Here is an 18,999-nt window from a genome sequence, read left to right on the forward strand (position 1 = left end):
TTCATACTCACCTAAGATGGAAATGACCCAATATTTGGGTGATGAATGGATAGAAAAAATATGATATATTCATACAATGGAATATTGTTCAACAGTAAAAATAAATGAAGTACATGTGACAACATGGATGAACCTTTTGCTAAGCAAAAGAAGCTAGTCACTTAGGATCATATATGGTATGATTCAATTAATAGGAAATTTCCAGAATAGACAAATCTATAAAGACAGAAAGGGTATTGGTGGTTGCCTAGGGGTCAGTGAGTTATTGGGTAGTATGTGAATTATATCTTAATAAAGCTGTTAAACTAAAACACAGAGGAAGGCTTCAGGGTATGTGGCTCACAATGCCACAGATAAAATAATCTTAGAATTTTTAAAACCAATTTATTTCTTCTTACTAATAACTTTCTTTAATTCCCTGCTCTACAGTAGGATTTTATATTTGATCCTTTAGCAGCAAAGTTGATAAAAAGATAATGTTTTTGAACAAGTGGATGTGCATAAGGTATAAGTGGTTTCCACAATGTCCTACACAGTCAGCAACAGATGTGCAAAGAGAATCCTGGTTGTCTGATTTTCAACCTAAGACTCAGTCTCTTAGCAACACAACCCTTCAAGTTTCTGGTTCCAAATACTCAAGTCCAGAAAATAAAATTGTATTAAAAAGCAAGGTAATGTAGTCACAGGGATGTGCTATTAAAATAAAAATGTATGGAATTTGACCCCAGACAGTACAAACAAGTCAGAGCTCATTCAAGCCAAAGTTAAATGGAAACATTTCCTACCTCAAAGTGTGATTTTTAAAAGGGCCTATTTTGTTGTTGTTGTTGTTCTTCCTTGCAAGAATGATTTCTCAGGGAAAAGACACAATCTGTTGGTTGACAATCAGTCTTTTTTCCCCTGACCTCTCACTCATTTATTTTAAAATTATATTTAGAGCTCAGCATATTACTGGTATGAAGAAATACTGATGGAAAATAGGACAGAAGGAACAGAGCGCTCTAAAACAGGCTAGGAGGAGTTGAAGGTTAAAGAGAGCTTTTTGGCAACTCAAACCCTCATTTCAATCAGCTCTGTCCTTTTTAATAGTTCAAATCAAATGAAGTCTTTACTGTCATCTCTGTTCCCCAGAGGAAATACAATGCTCTCTAGTTGAAAGGGACAAAGAAAGGCAAATACAATCCTAATGTGTGTGTGTGTATGTGCATGCACATGTGTGTGTGTTTGGAGAGAGAGAGAATATTGCTCAATTTCCCAGGAAATAAGGACATCGAATGTTTAATACTTTATGTGTAATATTCTTTATGTATAATATATGTATACAGAAAATAAATCAATTTTAGAGAAAACTTTTAAATTTTTTTAGAAAAATAAAATTAAAAGTTAAACAGCAAAAAAAAAAAAAAAAAAAAAAATACAATCCTAAAAGTTTTCTCTGTTTGGTCTTTCAAACCTTTAACTTCTCATTTTTTGTGTTCCTGTTAACATTTCTGTTATCTTCCTTAAAGGCTCTGAGCTATGTTTCAGACGTTTGGTCTCTCTGGTATCTAAATGAGTTCCCTCTTACAGAGTAGGGACTCAAAAATGTCGCTGAGACATTAACATTTATGTTAATATAAATGTTTCAGACATTACATGAAATTTCTAAAAATCTTATATGTTCTGGTATAATGTTATAAGTCATAATTCTAGTTATTACTTTAAAATGTATATCTCAGAAAAAAAAAAGACAATGAGTAAAACTTAAAAAAAAAGAAAAATGCCGTTGAGAGTGTTGATCTTTGTTTCAGTGGGTAGTGGGTTTTATTCCCCCACTTTTACACTGTCAGCACCTAAACATCCCAACTTTCTGAGACCTACACTTTTGTCTTCCTCCTATCTCTTCACAAAATCAATTACATTTCTAGGAATGAGGACCTATGTCTACTTTGGGACCATGGTTTGGTTTTTCTTAAAATCAACTTGAAAAGTGTAGAGGTTGCTTTGTAGCTGTTGACCTCACATGCTGACAGGAAGGAACAAAGAGATCAGCTGGGTAAACAACAGAAAGGGCAATCAGGAAGGCTTCAGAAGAAAATGCCAAACTTTCAACTCTATTTCTCGATACGTTGTTTCAATGGCTGTGTCTTTGTTGGGCACTCACTTTACAATTGGGCTGATTAACAATGTTCAGGGAAGTACTGCTGGCCTCTGGTGGTGACTGGAATTAAAAGGAAGCCATGTCCAGCCTCTTCCTAACCCCATGTCTACCATGTGGAAAGGACATAAAATTCGGCTAAACATAAAGGTTTATCAGCAAGCAGGCAAAACAAAGGAGGGGCCAATAATTGAGCTAGAGAAAGCATATGGCAAAACTGCTCACAGCAGCAGTCTTGGGACAATTTAAGTATTTGTGGCAGAAAATCTGGTCATTACCTCCATTATTGACTATTCTTTTATAAAACTTGGTTCCCGTCTTTTTCATTGTTTTCATAGCATCTGCTTTTTTGGTATTCACAGTTTTACTTCAATTTTAGAAGTAGAGTATAAATAAACTTAAAACCGGGTATAGTGTGAGTTGCCATGCAGTGACAAATTGGTCTTTTAAAAAAAACTGCTGTGCCCACTTAAGCCTCACCTAATGCTCTGATCAATGATTTGAGCTATTTCACTTGTTGTTAACTACCTGAAATACCTTTCCCGTTTTAGGCTGCCAAATCATGCTACTCTCTCCTTCAAAACCTGGTTCTCAATTTATATCCCTCATCCTTCCTGTTACTCAAAATGAAAAAAAAATCAAAACCAACAACTCTTGGGTTATGTTTGACTATTCTTCTTTTACTATTCTATATGTAATTCGCCTTTCAGCTTTTTTTTCAATGTATATCAAATAATCACATCATTTCTCCGTAGCTCTGATACTTGCACAAAGGACTGAGCCTACCGTTGCTTCGTGTCTGGGTCACTGCAATAGTTTCATAATAAGGTTCTCCGCTTCTACCTTTTCCTTCTACAGTCTATTTTCTACACAGCAGCCAGCGTGATCCTTTTTAACATAAGTCATATGATGTTACTTTTCTGCTAAAACTCTGGCAAAGTATTTCCATTCAATCAAAGTAAAAGCTTAAGTCCTTAATATGGCTTACAAGTCCCTACATAACCTGACTCTGTTATCTCTCTAGCCTCCTTGTCTACTATTCTCCCCTTATTTTACTCTGAAACAGTTACATGGAGGAAGCCAGCACGCTCTTACTTTAGAGCTTTTTCTTTAGCTGTAGCTCTGGTAAGTTCTTCTCCAGATTTCTTGACTGGCAATTTTGTAACCTTCAAATCTACTCAGATATCACTTTCTGAACATCCCATTTGATACTGCAATCTGCATTTCATACTCCAACTCACCTCCTGCCCCAGCATGACTGGTCACCATTACTTCTTTTTTTTAACCCGTAGAAATTGCCTCCCTCTAACATATTCTAAACTGTTTATTTATTATAGCCTGTCTTCACCCACTAAAATTAAGCTCCGTAAGGACATAAGCCTTGTTTTGTTCATTGATGATTCCCTTTTCTGTTGAACAGTGCCTGGTACATGAAAAATGAATCAATGAGTCTATTTATGTTAAGATACTCAGTCACTGAAATGGAGACTTGAGTTGTACTAGTTTGGTAGAGTCAGTTTTGTTAGAATATGGGTCCTTCATGGAACCATATGGATAGCAGGATGTTGGGTGTTGACACATATATTTACCATCCTCATTATCTTAACTTAAATAGAATGTCTAATAGAGGTTCATTTATGGACCAATGGGTTTTTAAATAAAAATACCTAACTCATGACAACTGTTTGTCATTTGCTTTATCAAATCCTGATGGAAAACAAGAGACATGGATGGGTAAGCTCCATGATTCATTTATTTTTTCCTTATCTGCTAACACCTTTCTTTCACTTTCTATTCCCTGAGTCTTTTCACTTTTTATAGTTTCCGCATTTCTCTCCCTTCTTTTTTCCTATAATCCAACTTCAATAAAAATGATAAAGACATTGCAAGTAAAATGAAGATATAAATAAAACAAATCAAATCAAAACGTAACAAAAGCTCTTAATGCTGTGGTTTGAATTTTATATGAAATACTTTTTTTCACACCATTCTTTTTTGTACATATCTACAATCTAGGGATCTTTGATATTTGGACTAGAACTTATGCGTTGGTTTTATGTATGTGTATATATATGTGTGTGTGTGTTTGAAGGTAACTTCATTTTAATACATATGCATTTTAATTTCAAATATCATATGTCTGTTATGGAAATTGGGGGAAACAAAGGGAAGCATAAATAAGAAATCAAAATTACAAAATCCCACCAAGAGTTAATCACTGCTTATATTTTGTTAGAGATAATCACTGTTTACATATCTGTGTCTTTAAAAATGTGTTAGTTAGTTCCTCCTTAATTTTTTCAAAAAATAAAATTATAGTTTTAACTAGAGTTGTTTAAGGTTTTTGAGTTTAAACTTTTTAAAATATATGATACACATATTATATAAGACTGTATAACATCAAATGATATAGAAAAGAGCAGAAGAAAAAGTCTGAAATCCTTCAATTATGAGTAATCATTTTTTAAATCATTTGTACTGTTTTCAAACAAGTATCTTTACTCTGAAAATAGGGTAGATTAATAGAAAGTTTCCTATTTGTAGTCATTTTTTTCATTCTATTTTTGGTAAAAAAAAAGAAAGAAAGAAAATGTTCTTGAATTTTGGATGTGGGAAAAAAAGGAACTTTTGTGCACTGTTGGTGGGAATGTAAACTGGTGAAGCCACTGTGGAAAACACTACAGAGGTTCCTCAAAAAACTAAAAATAGAACTAACATACAATCCAGCAATTCCACTTCTGCATATTTATCTGAAGAAAACAAAACACTAACTCGAAATAATGTAGACACTCCTATGTTCATTGCAGCATTATTTATAATAGCCAAGATATGGAAACAACCTAAGTGTCCATCAATGGATGAATGGATACAGAAATTGTGATATATAGATATACAATGGAATATTATTCAGCCACAACAAAGAATGAAATCTTGTCATTTGTGACAACATGGGTGGACCTTGAGAACATTATGCTAAGTGAAGTAAGTCAGAGGGAGAAACACGAATACTGTATGATTTCACTTGTATATGGAATGTAAACAAAACAGAAGAAAAACAACAGCAAAACAAAAAAAAAAATCTCATAGATACAGAGAACAAACTGGTAGTTTCCAGAGGAGGCAGATGGGGAGGTGGGAAAAATGGATGAAAGGGGTCAAAGGTACAAACTTCCAGTTATAAAATAAATAGGTCATGGAGATGTAATGTACAGCATGGTGAATGTAGTTAATTATACTATATTGCATATTTGAAAGTTACTAAGAGAATAGATCTTAAAAGTTCTCATCCCAAGAAAAAATTTTATAACTATGTAAGTTGATGTTTACTAGACTTACTGTAGTGATCATTTCACAATGCATATAAATATCAAATCATTATGTTGTACTCCTTCAGTGAGATTTTTCTAGATGGTTGATATGGTCAATATTTCATTTGGGACTATGGGGAATTATTTGTCCAGTGCCTTCCCCTTTATCTCCAGTAATTCTTGTGATACTTTGTCTTCACTAGCCTTTGCATCAGTTTCTTCAGAGATGTTCTTCAGAGATGTTCCACATATTTCTTTTGACTATTTCTTTTCTTTGAATGGGAAGATTTATTTGTGAGGTGTGAGCTTGGGCAGTTGACAGTGTGGGTTTGGGTCCTAATTTTTATTTTTATTTTTTTAAAGTGAGTGAGGTTTGTTTTTTTTTTAATTAATTAATTAATTTATTTTTGGCTGTGTTGGGTCTTCGTTTCTGTGTGAGGGCTTTCTCTAGTTGCAGCAAGCGGGGGCCACTCTTCATCGCGGTGCGCAGGCCTCTCACTGTCACGGCCTCTCTTGTTGCGGAGCACAGGCTCCAGACGCGCAGGCTCAGTAGTTGTGGCTCACGGGCCTAGTTGCTCCGCGGCATGTGGGAATCTTCCTAGACCAGGGCTCGAACCCGTGTCCCCTGCATTGGCAGGCAGACTCTCAACCACTGTGCCACCAGGGAAGCCCCTGGGTCCTAATTTTTAAAACACTTTCTTTCATCTGAGGAGCATGCTTTCTCTCAGTTTTCAGTGCTCGGGGATTTAAATGGGCCACAGAAAAAACCCTGAGGCCTCAGAGGGTCCATCAGTTGATCATTACCTCCCCTCTTCTCCCTCAGCCAGTTATCTAAGTAGGATGCATTAAATACTGTGGGTCAGCATAGTTTCCCCTTCAAATCCACATTTTCTACAATATAGATGTTTCTCAAAGAACATTGCTCACTCCTCTAGTCAAATCACACCCCTAATCTTTTCACTACACTATCTAAAATGATCTCTTTTTAAAAATTCTAGTATTATTTACCTCAACAGAACGTAAACACCTTGAATTTTGCCGGTCTTGCTTACTGGTATTCTACAGTGTCTAAAACAGTGTCTGGCACATAATAAATGCACAAAATTTAATAAATAATGTGTCATTAATTGACAAATTTTTGTCTCTTCTCAATGTTTAACCAATCAAAGACAAGAATAGCTTTAGTTGTTTAAAATACAAAATATTTTAAGATCAGTGGGTTTTATTTTATATATTATATTAAGGCAAATACCATATGCAAATACAGGTGTGCATAGTATAAGCTCTGGAATGTGGGAGAGGATTTTAAATATCGGCCCAAGGGTAAGAAACTATTTCTCACTAACCCCATCTCTGGATTAGATGTAAAATATGCCTATGCCTATGCCTAGGTAACTTTTAATTCTACATTAAAAGCATTTTACACCTTGTTCCTATAAAAAAACTTAATGAAATTAACGTAGGTCATTGGAGACGAACTTGTTATTAAGCTCCAATACTGATCAGCAGATACTAATTGGGACTTATTGGGTTTTCTGATATTGTTAGGTTTCAGAGATACATCCAGCCAGCAAATATTTATTTTACATTTACTATATGCCAGGCACTCTTGTGGGCATTTTGGATGCATCAGCCAACAAATGGGAAAAAATCCCTGCCTTCACCAGAGCAAGGCTGGGGCTCCAGTGAGCCCACACTGTATGAGAAGAATAATGTTGTCATTAAATGATAGGAGAAGACTGCTCGGTTTGGGAGATGTTAGATTCAAGATGTGTATTAACCATCTAAGTGGAGATGCTAAACAGTCAGTTCCTTCTAAGCATCTAGAGTTCAGGAGGGAAGTTCATGTGAATATGAAAGAGAAGATATCCTGGGCTACCTCCTTGTCTTCTCCAAGGCATAGAGGAAAGGAGATGAGAGGAAGCTGGCAAAGGATACTGGGAAAGAGTGGAGAGAAGGGTGGGGGAAAAAGACTGAAGAAAACCAGCTGGGGGTGTTGTCTTGAAAGCCAAATGAAGGAAGCATTTCAAGACTGTGTCAAATATTATTGTTATGTTGGATATGCCCAAATCATATGAAGATACCGTGGACCCTATTAAAACCCAATCCCGGGACTTCCCTGGTGGCGCAGTGGTTAAGAATCCACCTGCCAATGTAGGGGACACGGGTTCGAGCCCTGGTCCGGGAAGATCCCACATGCCGTGGAGCAACTAAGCCCGTGCCCCACAACTATTGAGCCCGAGTGCCGCAACTACTGAAGCCCATGTGCCTAGAGCCCGTGCTCCACAACAAGAGAAGCCACCGCAATGAGAAGCTGCGCACCACAACGAAGAGTAGCCCCCGCTCGCCGCAACTAGAGAAAGCCCGCACACAGCAACGAAGACCCAATGCAGCCAAAAGTAAATAAATAAATAAATTTATATTAAAAAAAAAACAAAACCCAATCCCTTTGGTAAAATGAAGAACACTGCTAAATATTATACTTGTTTGCCTTTTTTGGCACTTCTTGTACTTCTTGGATTTTTAAAAGCATTTTATTTAGTACTTTATTGATACAAATATAATGATGCATGGTCCCTGCTGAGATCTGCAGTCTGATGAACATCTTATGGTCTTTTAGTTTCTCCATCCTACTACTTTGTAATTTGTGTGAGAACAGAGTGAGGCAGAAGGAGAGAAAACAGCGTTCATGGCAGGGCTACCATGCTGTAAGTGCTCTAATCTTACCCAGAGAACATTCAGTGAATTATTATTGACCAGTTGACTCAAGAGAATTCCATTAGAGCTCAATAATACAGTAAAGTTCTAGGGATGAAATGTCAGATACTTCCAGCATTCTAGTTTTGAAAAAGGCAAGCATCCATTATAGTTGAAAATCAAATTTGTGACACAAGGATTAGAAAGAGACTCAAATACTAAATTCTAATATTGCAAAGAGTTATTTTCTGAAACAATTGGGATTCAACATCAGGTGATTTTTTTTTTTTTAGCTTTTAATTAAACCTTAATTTGTTCATGACATTTTGATAGATTTAGACAAGTTTCAGCCTTCCCACAGTGATTCGTCATTCTCCCCTTCTGTCAGTGAGTTCTTCCCACACAGAGAAACTCAGGTTTAAGGGGCCTCAGTTGAACAAATATAATTAACACCACACAGCCTTCAATTTCATGTTTAGATACATTTAAAAGAATTACTAATGACTTTGAAATAATGAAAGAAGTGGAAAGAAATTACTTTTCATTATGAAGAAGAAAAGATCAAAATATTTCAGTCAAGTCTTCGGGAAAAGTGAAACAAGGAGAAAAGACGTGGGGGAAGAAGGAGAGGGGAGAAGAGGAAAAAAGAAGAAACTTATCCAGAGAATGTTTCATGACTTTTATAGGCATCTCTGTTATGGGGTACCCCACTTCCACACTACTCCTCTTTTTCAACCACAGAAATAGGGAAATTTCTGATACTCTGCACATTTCTAAAAGAGCCATTTCCCTAGCCATCAGGTTTTAAGCTACTCCTAAGTTATAGGCATGGTGATATGTGCAGTCTCAAAAGTGATACATGAAATGCATAAGAGGGCAGATTTGGTAGACACTAATAGATCAATTTTCACATTGTAAAATTTAAAAACAAGTCGAAGCAACAACAAAGGCATAACTATATTTTTATTTTATTATTTCTCTTAAGTAGATATAAATATTGAGTGAAATTTTAACATAGAGGACATTTTATTTTTAATTTTTTAAATTTATTTTTTATTGAAGTATAGTTGATTTACAATGTTAATTTCTGCTGTACAGCAAAGTGACTCAGTTATACACATATATACATTCTTTTTATATTCTTTCCCATTATGGTTTATCCTAGGATATTGAATATAGTTCCCTGTGCTATGCAGTAGGACCTTGTTGTTTATCCATTCTAAATGTAATCTTTTGCATCTACTAACCCCAAACTCCTAGTCCATCCCTCCCCCCCTCCCCCCTGGCAACCACAAATCTGTTCTCTACATAGAGAATATTATTTTAAATTAAGCTTGGATTAATTTACTTACTTACTCAAACAAACGATGAAAAAAAAATGCAGGAGATAGGTTGTCATATGAAATGTTTTAATGTCAAAAACAAGCTTAAAAATTTGAGGTGGGTTATCTGTTTCAGAAACACATATTTCTTGATGGTTAATTTTATTGCAAAAATGTATGGTGTAATTTCCATGTTTTGCTTGGGAATTTAGAGAACTAGAAAGAATATTGCTCCTTATCCTCACAACAAAGATATATTCAGACTAATTACAAGTTCATGAGTGTACTTAAACCCAGTAGTGAGCTGAGGAAGCATAACACCTAACTAGCCAGAGACAGGGGCCTGCAGGGAAACCCTGGACAGGCTGGCACCACTTGCTCATGTGAGGCCCAGCCAGCCAAACATGGTAAACATTCAGATAGAACTGTGATGAATTAGTGGGGGCTGAATGCAGGCTGGCAAGAAAACGTGAAGCCCTGGAGGCTCTAGATAGGGGGAGGGGTTCCATCACTATTGCCAGCTTTGTCTTCTGCACTCTTCACCTGCAGTGGCACAGTTCTGGAGGAGCAGGTGCTACAGAACGATAGGAAACACTCAGAATCCTCACCTTAGTTGCTTTTATGGACCAAAAGCATTAATCTAAGGTGGGGGGCAAGATTAGAAGAAAAAACAAACAAACCACGATAATAAAACTATAGCCCTTAAGGAACTGGTGAAAACCCATTGCTGTTGGGGGAAGGGAGCAGAAATAAACAAATATAAAAATCCCTCTACTCCCAGGGCAGTTTCTCAGTTTTGACATTAGTGATATTTTGAGGTAGATTAACCTTTGCTGTGGTGGCTGTACTCAGTACCGAAGGATAGTTAACAGCGTCTCTGACCTCTGCTCACTAGACACCAGGAGCACTGCCCAGCTGTGATCAACAAAAATGTCTCCAGATACTGCCAAATGTCCCCTGCACTGAGAATAAGAGTAGTGAAAAGAAATGTCAATCACAGTGCAACTAGATTAATGTAATCTCACACTAAATACCTAGCAGAAAGAAAGATATGCCCATTTCCAAGCAAAACATTTACCTTACTCCACTATTCTACATGACATAGGAAAAAATGCAAGAAAACTAGTTCTTTGCCAAGAGAAAATTAATCAGCAGACCAGACTCAGATAAGGCACAGATGTTGGAATTATCTGAAGAATTTAAATAATTATTACGTATATGGTAAATGTTCTAACAGAAAGGGTAGATAACATGCCAGATCAGATGGGTAATTTCAGCAAAGAGATGGAACAAAAAGAATGAATCACGCGAGGTTCTTAAAAAACTAAAAATAGGGTTACCATATAACCCGACAATCCCACTCCTGGGCATATATCTGGAGGAAACTCTAATTAGAAAAGATACATGCACCCCAATGTTCACAGTGGCACTACTTACAATAGTTAAGACATGGAAGCAACCTGAAAGTCCATTGACAGATGAATGGATAAAGAAGATGTGGTATATATATATATATATATATATATATATATATATATATATATACACAATGGAATATTACTCAGCCATAAAAAGAAAGAAATAATGCCATTTGCAGCAACATGGATGGACCTAGAGATTATCATACTAAGCGAAGTAAGACAAAGATAAATACCATACAATATCACTTCTATGTGGAATCTAAAAAAATGATACAAATGATCTTATTTACAAAATAGAAACAGGTTCACAGACATAGAAAACAAATTTATGGTCACCAAAGAGGAATGGGGGGGAGGGATAAATTAGGAGTTTGGGATTAACAGATACACACTACTATATATAAAATAGATAAACAATAAGGGAACTATAGTCAATATCTGTAGTAACCTATAATGGAAAGGAATCTGAAAAAACATATATATATATATATATATATATATATATATATATATATATATATAATTGAATCACTTTGCTGTACACCAAAAACTAACACAACATTATAAATCAACTATACTTCAATAAAAAGGAAAAAAAAGAATGAATCAAGTGAAGATGCTATCAATAAAACAAAAACTTAAAACAGTAAGAGAGATGAAAGATGCCTGAAATGGGCTCAGCAGTAGAATCAGCAAAGCCAAGGAAAGAGTGAACTTGAAGACAGGTCAAAAGAGACAGCTCATACTCAGATACAAAGATTAAAAAAGACTGACCAAAACAGAATGAAACAATCAAGAACTGTAGGAAAATATCAAATGTTTTAACATACATATAATTGAATTCTCAGGAGATGAGAGATAGTACAGGATATATGAAATATTTGAAGAAATAATAGGTGTGAGTTGTCTGGAAATAACAACAGTCATTAAACCACACATGTAAGAAACTCAGAGAACAAAAAGTAGAGTAAATGCAAACACACACACATACACATACACACACACACACACACACACACACACGGGTATGTCACATTCAAGTTGCTGAAAACAAAAGACAAAAAGAAAATCCTTAATAGTTAGGCAAAAGTAGGAAATACTCTTTTTGGCATTTGAGTGTTACTGCTATTAAAGAAGAAAGTGTGTTAACAAACACCTTAAAACTCCCCAAATCAATATGAAACATAAAGATCAATGTATATGAAGATCTATTGTGACCCTATCAACTAGAAATGGACAATCAGAAATTGAAATTTTGAAAAAGCAAAATCACTCATAGGAACACCAAAAACATAAAATGCCTGGAGATAAATCTGAAAGAATATGTTCAAAGCCTGTATTATGTCTGAACACTTAAAATTGGAAACCATTGCTGAGAGAAATTAAAGAAGACCTAAATAAATGGAGAGATATACCTTGTTCAGGATTGTGCCATTAAATATTTTCAAGATGTCTACTTTACTTAAATTGATCTGTAGATTCAATGCAATCTGGATCACAATCCCAGGAAGCTTTTTTGTGGAAATTGACAAACTGATTCTAAAATTCATATGCAAACTCAAAGAACCTAAACGAGCCAAAATAACTTTGAAAAAGAACTAAGTTGGAGGACTAAAACACCTAATTTCAAAAGCTACTGTAATCAAGACAGTATGGTATTGGCATGAAAGTAGCTCAATAGAACAGATTAGAGAGTCAAAAAATAAACCATAGTCTACAAAACAAATATATTTGAGACCTTGGGTTAGACCAAGATTTCTTAGATGCAGCACCAAAAGCAGGGTCCATAAAAGGAAAAACATTGATAAATTGGACTTAAAATTTTAAACTAACATTTCAAAATAAAAAGTTAAACATTGTTAGCTTAACTTGATTGTGCAGGAAGGGAAGAGAGGAAAAATCAGAAAAGAGAGCAGCGAGGCCAAGGCAGAGCATCCATTTCCAGTGAACACTAAGAACTAAACCATTTTTTACCAACTTGTGTCCTAATATCCTCCAAGGCAATTTAAACTCACACAGCATTTCTTGGTGAGGAGGTCATTTTTGCTACCTATCCCTACAGGGATAGCAGATCTTCCTGTCTATGAGGTTTTGTTTGATTGATTGTTTGTTTGTTTCTGGCAGCTGTCATCCACAGAATAAAGTCATTATTGAGGGTCAAAAGGCTCAATCTATGAAGGATATATTCGAGAAGTAGTACAGATCCTAAAAGCAAGCTCAAGGTAATACGGCTTTTATTTGATTTAGGTAGAAAGATATCAGAAATGGCTCTCAAAATGTTTCCTGGAAAGAGCCTCAGATTAATATTTTCCTATTTATACACTGAATAAGGCCAGAAAAATGTTTTGTGAAAAAAACCTATAGCATATACTAGGAAAGATTCCATTACACTGAACCAAGCTCATATAGGGTAATTCTTTGAAGAGCAATGATAAAGCAACTTGATATTGCATGGTTTTGGTTTAAATCTCAATCAAGTCATACTTTTCTATTCCTGATGATTTTCTTATTTGTCTAATGTTTTATTAATGCTATTTTTTTTGGGAAAAATGCAAATAGAAAACATCATGCTTTTGCTGCATATTTTGAGATCTGTATTTATTATCATTTCATTCATGCTAAAACCAAAGGAAAAAAAAAAACAAGCCACGTGTAAGAATTTCTGCATTCAATTCAATTCGATGACAATAATATTGTGAAATTCATTCCAATTTGTTTTGACTTTGTTTTCCCATTAAAATAGTTTTAACATTAGAAAGAAACATTACAGTTACAGGGGAAATAGTTGAAAAATAAAACCAAAATGTTAGCCTACTATTATGCCAGAGTATTTAAACAGATGAAGACCCTGAATATTTGTGCCTCAATTCCAGGTGGTTTAAAGATCTAAATGAGAAGGGAAAAGCTGTAAAGATTTTAGATAATAACGTAGGTGAAAACTCTCCATGATATCCCTCTTCTCTTGAGGGAAGGAAAGAATTTATTAAACAAGACACAGAAAAACAAAACAATTGTAAAGAGTCTAAAATTCATATTTATAAACTTCTTTTCATCAAAAGACTTAAGAGTTTATTTAATAGTTAAACACACATTCACTATATGACCCAGCAATTCTAATTCTGTTTATCTTAGAGAATTGAATACATGTTCACACAACCTGTGCATGAATACAGGATCGTTGTTTGCAATCGCCAGTAATCAGAAACAACCTAAATGTCCTTCAACTAGTGACTAGGTCCATACAGTGGAATACTACTCAGCAATAAAAAAAAAGAATGAACTATTGGTATACACAACACTGATAAGTCTTAAATGTATTATGCCAAATAAAAAAACAGTCTCAAAAAAGTGGCATACAGGATGATTCCATTTATATGACATTCTGGAAAAGCTAAAAATATGAGTACAGAAAACAGATGAGTTGTTATCAAGGGTCAGAGATGGGAGAAGAGTCTGAATACAAAAGGGCAGCAAATGGGAATTCATTGGGTTGTTAGAATTGTTCTGTATTGTGGTGGTAGTTATGAAAATCTACACATATTTAAAACTCATAGAGCTGTATGCCTAAAAAAGTGAATTCTGTTGACAACACATTTTTTAAAAATTAAAAATAAATAAATTGAAAAGACAGTATAAGGAAATTGTACAAAAGATAGTATAAGAGCCTATCTAAAGTCGAGAAAATATAAATAAGCTTACAAATAAGGAGGGGAAATCTCAATAGAGAAATGGGTTATATTTGAAGAGGTTCATCACAAAATTAAAAACAAAGAAACAAGGACTTCCCTGGTGGCGCAGTGGTTAAGAATCCGCCTGCCAATGCAGGGGACACGGGTTCGAGCCCTGGTCCGGGAAGATCCCATATGCCATGGAGCAACTAAGCCCATGCGCCACAACTACTGAGCCTGTGCTCTAGAGCCCGAGCTCTGCAAAATGAGAAGCCACCACAATGAGAAGCCTGTGCACCGCAATGAAGAGTAGTCCCCACTCGCCACAACTAGAGAAAGCCTGCACGCAGCAACAAAGACCCAACGCAGCCAAAAATAAAAATTAAAATAAGAAACAAATGGCCATAAAGGAAACGATATGCTTGTACTCATTACTAACCAGGAAAATAAAATCATAGTAAGACAGCATCACTCACAAAACAAATAGGATAAAATGTCTTGCCTTTTATTTTATGAAAAGGAAATATTAACATTTTTAAATTAAAAAAAATTATATAAATAACCCAGATTTTACTAAAGAAAAAATTACAAATTATATACAATCAAAAAACTATCCAGATATAACCACTCTTTGCATTTTGTTTTATATACTTCCTAAAATTTTAAGAACCCATAAACACAGATTTTTACAAAAATGGGACTAAATAATGCACATTGATCTGAAATTTCCTTTTTAAGTTCACCATTATATTAGGAGACTTTTTCCAACCACATTATAATTCATCCATCTGATTTATCTGGAACTATGTCAAAAATGTCTTTGGATAATTTTAAGGAGTATTCATTGTCGAAAAAGTAAATTACTGACCCAGAAACATTATCAAGTTCTCTTCATTCATACTAGGCACCTCAAAAATCAGCGCTGAAGAAGTCTTGAATTAGAATAACAGGAGACTATTGGTTAGACAATCTTTAAAGAAAATAATTCTGGAAATATCATCCATTATCCAAACCAGAAAGTCATGAGACATGCTCTGATTTTTACCTTTATAATTAATCTAAAACATGTGTTATGTTTATGCTTTTCTCTTTAATCTTGTCAGTTCTTGGCCGGTAGGCACAAAAAGATCATCATTTTTCTTATGCATGTTATATGATATTAGTTTTGCCTTTATTCTTTTCTCTCCCATGAAATAGCGAAAACCTACTTACTGAGCTCTGCCATTAAGTGCTGCCAAAAAGTTCCAGTAATTTCACTGTCTTGACATCAGATCTATAAAGATTAATCTGTTTGGAGTGTAACTATGGAGACAGGCAGATACTGCCTTACAATACTACCAAAGACCATCTAAACGATGTTGTCACTTATATACTTGGAGAAGCCCTAGAGGTTAGTGGGCTAAGAAGAGACCTATTGAATCCCAGGGAATGGAAAATATCCACATATATCGGAGTGGTTTGGAGTCAGTGTAGTTTGTTTGCCTGGAAAGTTACTGCACTGTATGTCACAGAACTGACTGTGTCTTACATTGCTCTCAAATTCTCATTGAAAAGTTTATCCCGGTGCTCAGTTCATGGCCCACTAGTGTCATCAGTCTGCAAAGTCCCCTTATTTTACTTACTTGTTCACTTCTATTTCTATTTCTCAATCCTATCCAACTCTACCCACCTACCTTAAGTAGCTAGGAATAAGACATTTGTTTTAAGATATAATTATTCTTAATGTGACTAATGCTGCCACACAGCTCAGCAGGTGGGCAGCACAGTTCACATTTCCACCAGAACTGAGTCTCTTCCAGTATCCAACGTCCAAATGCTATGTATTTTTTGATTATACATGTGCTTGACTATACATATGCCTGATTAATAATCTTTTAATTATTACCATAGACTGCCTCTGAAAATATACTGTCTTCTGTGACTTCCCCTTTCATTCGTTCTGATTCTGCATTACTCATCCTGCAGATACTCTGCGTCCTTCTGTTACCCCAGGGCCCTGTAAGGTAATGGACTTTTAAAGCTTTTCCTCTCTGAGCATCATTGCCATGGTCTACATTTTCTCTGTCCCTTCTCTTCAACACAAATGTGACTCTTTCTGTAGCCTTTTTTCCCTTCCAGAGAAATGGCAAAATAATGTAATGCATTAGTTCATGCTGGCAATCTTAGAGACCTTCAGTCGCTCTGGTGATCCTCTTGGCTGCCTGCAAAAGATGAGCACTATTATCTCAGATTGGCTTCTGGTCAGTACAAATTAACTACCTATGTATTCATCGGCAGCTTTTTGGCTTTTTTGTTTGGTTTTCTTGGGTACAAATTCCATTGTTTCTTTTCTTGGTTCTCCAATTATTTTTGATGAGCATTTATTCTCTAGGACATTTAATTTGTCAATCCTACATTTTCTTTGTTTTGTTTTGGTTGCTGTTGTTGGTTTTGTGCTTTTTTTTTTTTTTTCTTTTTCCATCTCCACATATTCTCTAACCAGCAAGCATTGTATCTCAAATTGCCTATAGATCACTTTTGTCCATTTTTTAACCAACACCAACAATTTGTAATAAATCCCCAAGGCAGACAACTTATACATCACATATATTCTATATATATTCTTGTGTTTTGGAGGATACTTATTATCTTTCTCACCTCCTAAACCCAACAAGTGCTGGCTATTTTGTCAGTTTTACTTTTTATCTAATACACTGCTAAATCCGGATTCCTCTTTCTTACTCCATTTCTCAAATATCTCCCTTCCTCTTCGAATCACTGAAGTCCTGATAACCTGGGTTTCTTAACTGGGATGATTTCAATATCCTTCTCTCTAGCCTTTTCTCCAGCAGTTTCTTATTTTCTTCCTTTTCAAAACAAGAAATGTGAGTGAGAAGAAAACACATTGGATTGAGAATAAGAAATGGATTCAGCTTCCCATTTTACATCATCTGTCTGGCAAGTCTAGAGAACACCTCTTGACTTGGTTTATTTATCCCTGCATATGAAAATTGTGTGCAAAAAAAAGCAAGTCTATAAGAATTACACTTCCACAATAATTTCTATTAGGAACATATCCTCCATTTTCCTGATCACGTCACTATCTTCTAATCCTACAGAAACTCAAGAGGAGCACAGAATCTCTGGCAAGGGTCCAGTTTGGACCCACCTCTTTCTTCTTGGCCACTGAAGTGAGGCTCCTACCTTCCCACAGAAACTGGGAGATAGGGGCGCTATTGGCCTTGATGATCACGTTTCAAAGAGAAGGCTTCCAGGTCTTTGAGAAAGGAAGTCCTGGGTTGTAAAACTGGCAAGAGGTTTTTTTAAAAAAGATTTATATCTCAAAAGGGCAAAGAAAGAATTATGAGTTTCTTAAAGTAAATGCTCTAAGGAAAGGAAGGTCAGGACCTACAGGCAGGAAGAAGTCTATCTAAACTTTGGTCAAGCTGAGGGGAATTTTAAGGCAGTCCTGATTGGTTCATTTCTTTCGTGGCAGCATCCATGAATAAGTACCCAGGCAGTGAAAGGCACTGGATGTTCCCAATGGACATAACCTTAGCTTTAATTGTAATATGCTCCCAATTCATTCGCCATTATTCCCTGGGATAAGCTCATTTTCCTCCTGAATCATGACTACTTGGGTGCCTCCTGTAACACCACTTGGGCTGGGCTGGGCACCAGGAGGATACTCACCGCATTAAAATTCAATTCAGTTCAGTCAAAGGAAAACAGCATTAACTGTACTTGCAAAAAACTTCAAGTCCTGCTCAACATTATCCTAAATAGGAAACTGTATACTCTCCTCTTTTATGAATTTCTAAATACCTCTGGAGGCTCTTCTCCAAATAAAACTTGACTTTGCTTGTTCCTACTGCCTGATATTAGTACCTAAAAACTAGGTTAAAATGGAACATCGGGACATATGGTGTGAAAGGCTCACAGATGTACAAGTGTAGAGCCAGTTTGGATCAATGTAGGGAAATAGTGAATATAGTAACTTGTGTCAGGCTTTAAATATATGCACTGGTCATCGCCTGTCTACTCATTCATTGAGACAGACCTTTCTGCTGACATCACCATCCAGCTCTGGGGAACTGACTTGGTTGGCATACATCTGGTCCCCCCTCCACACTGTTTGCACACCCACCCACATCTTGGCAACCTAGTTCTCTGAAAAGGCACGGCTGCCTGCTGAAATAACTCAGGAGTGTACTGACTGAAAACAGCCTTCTGGCTTCAGCTGGCAGGTGGCTCTGTGTTCAAGGACAAAGCCAAGAAAGCAAAGGACTCAAAAAATTTTATGCCCAGGTCTTGTTAAGAAAAGTGGTACCTCAGTACTAACTATTCCACAAACATATGACATAGTCTCCTGACATTGTGTCTTTCCAAATTAACACCTGTTTGACCAGTAATACTGTGAATCTCTCTTGTTGTTCTGCTGAGATTTTTCCACCTGGGAAATTTCAA

The sequence above is a fragment of the Balaenoptera physalus genome (assembly GCF_965194825.1).
Source record: "Balaenoptera physalus genome assembly, chromosome: 6".
Lineage (NCBI taxonomy): Eukaryota > Metazoa > Chordata > Mammalia > Artiodactyla > Balaenopteridae > Balaenoptera > Balaenoptera physalus.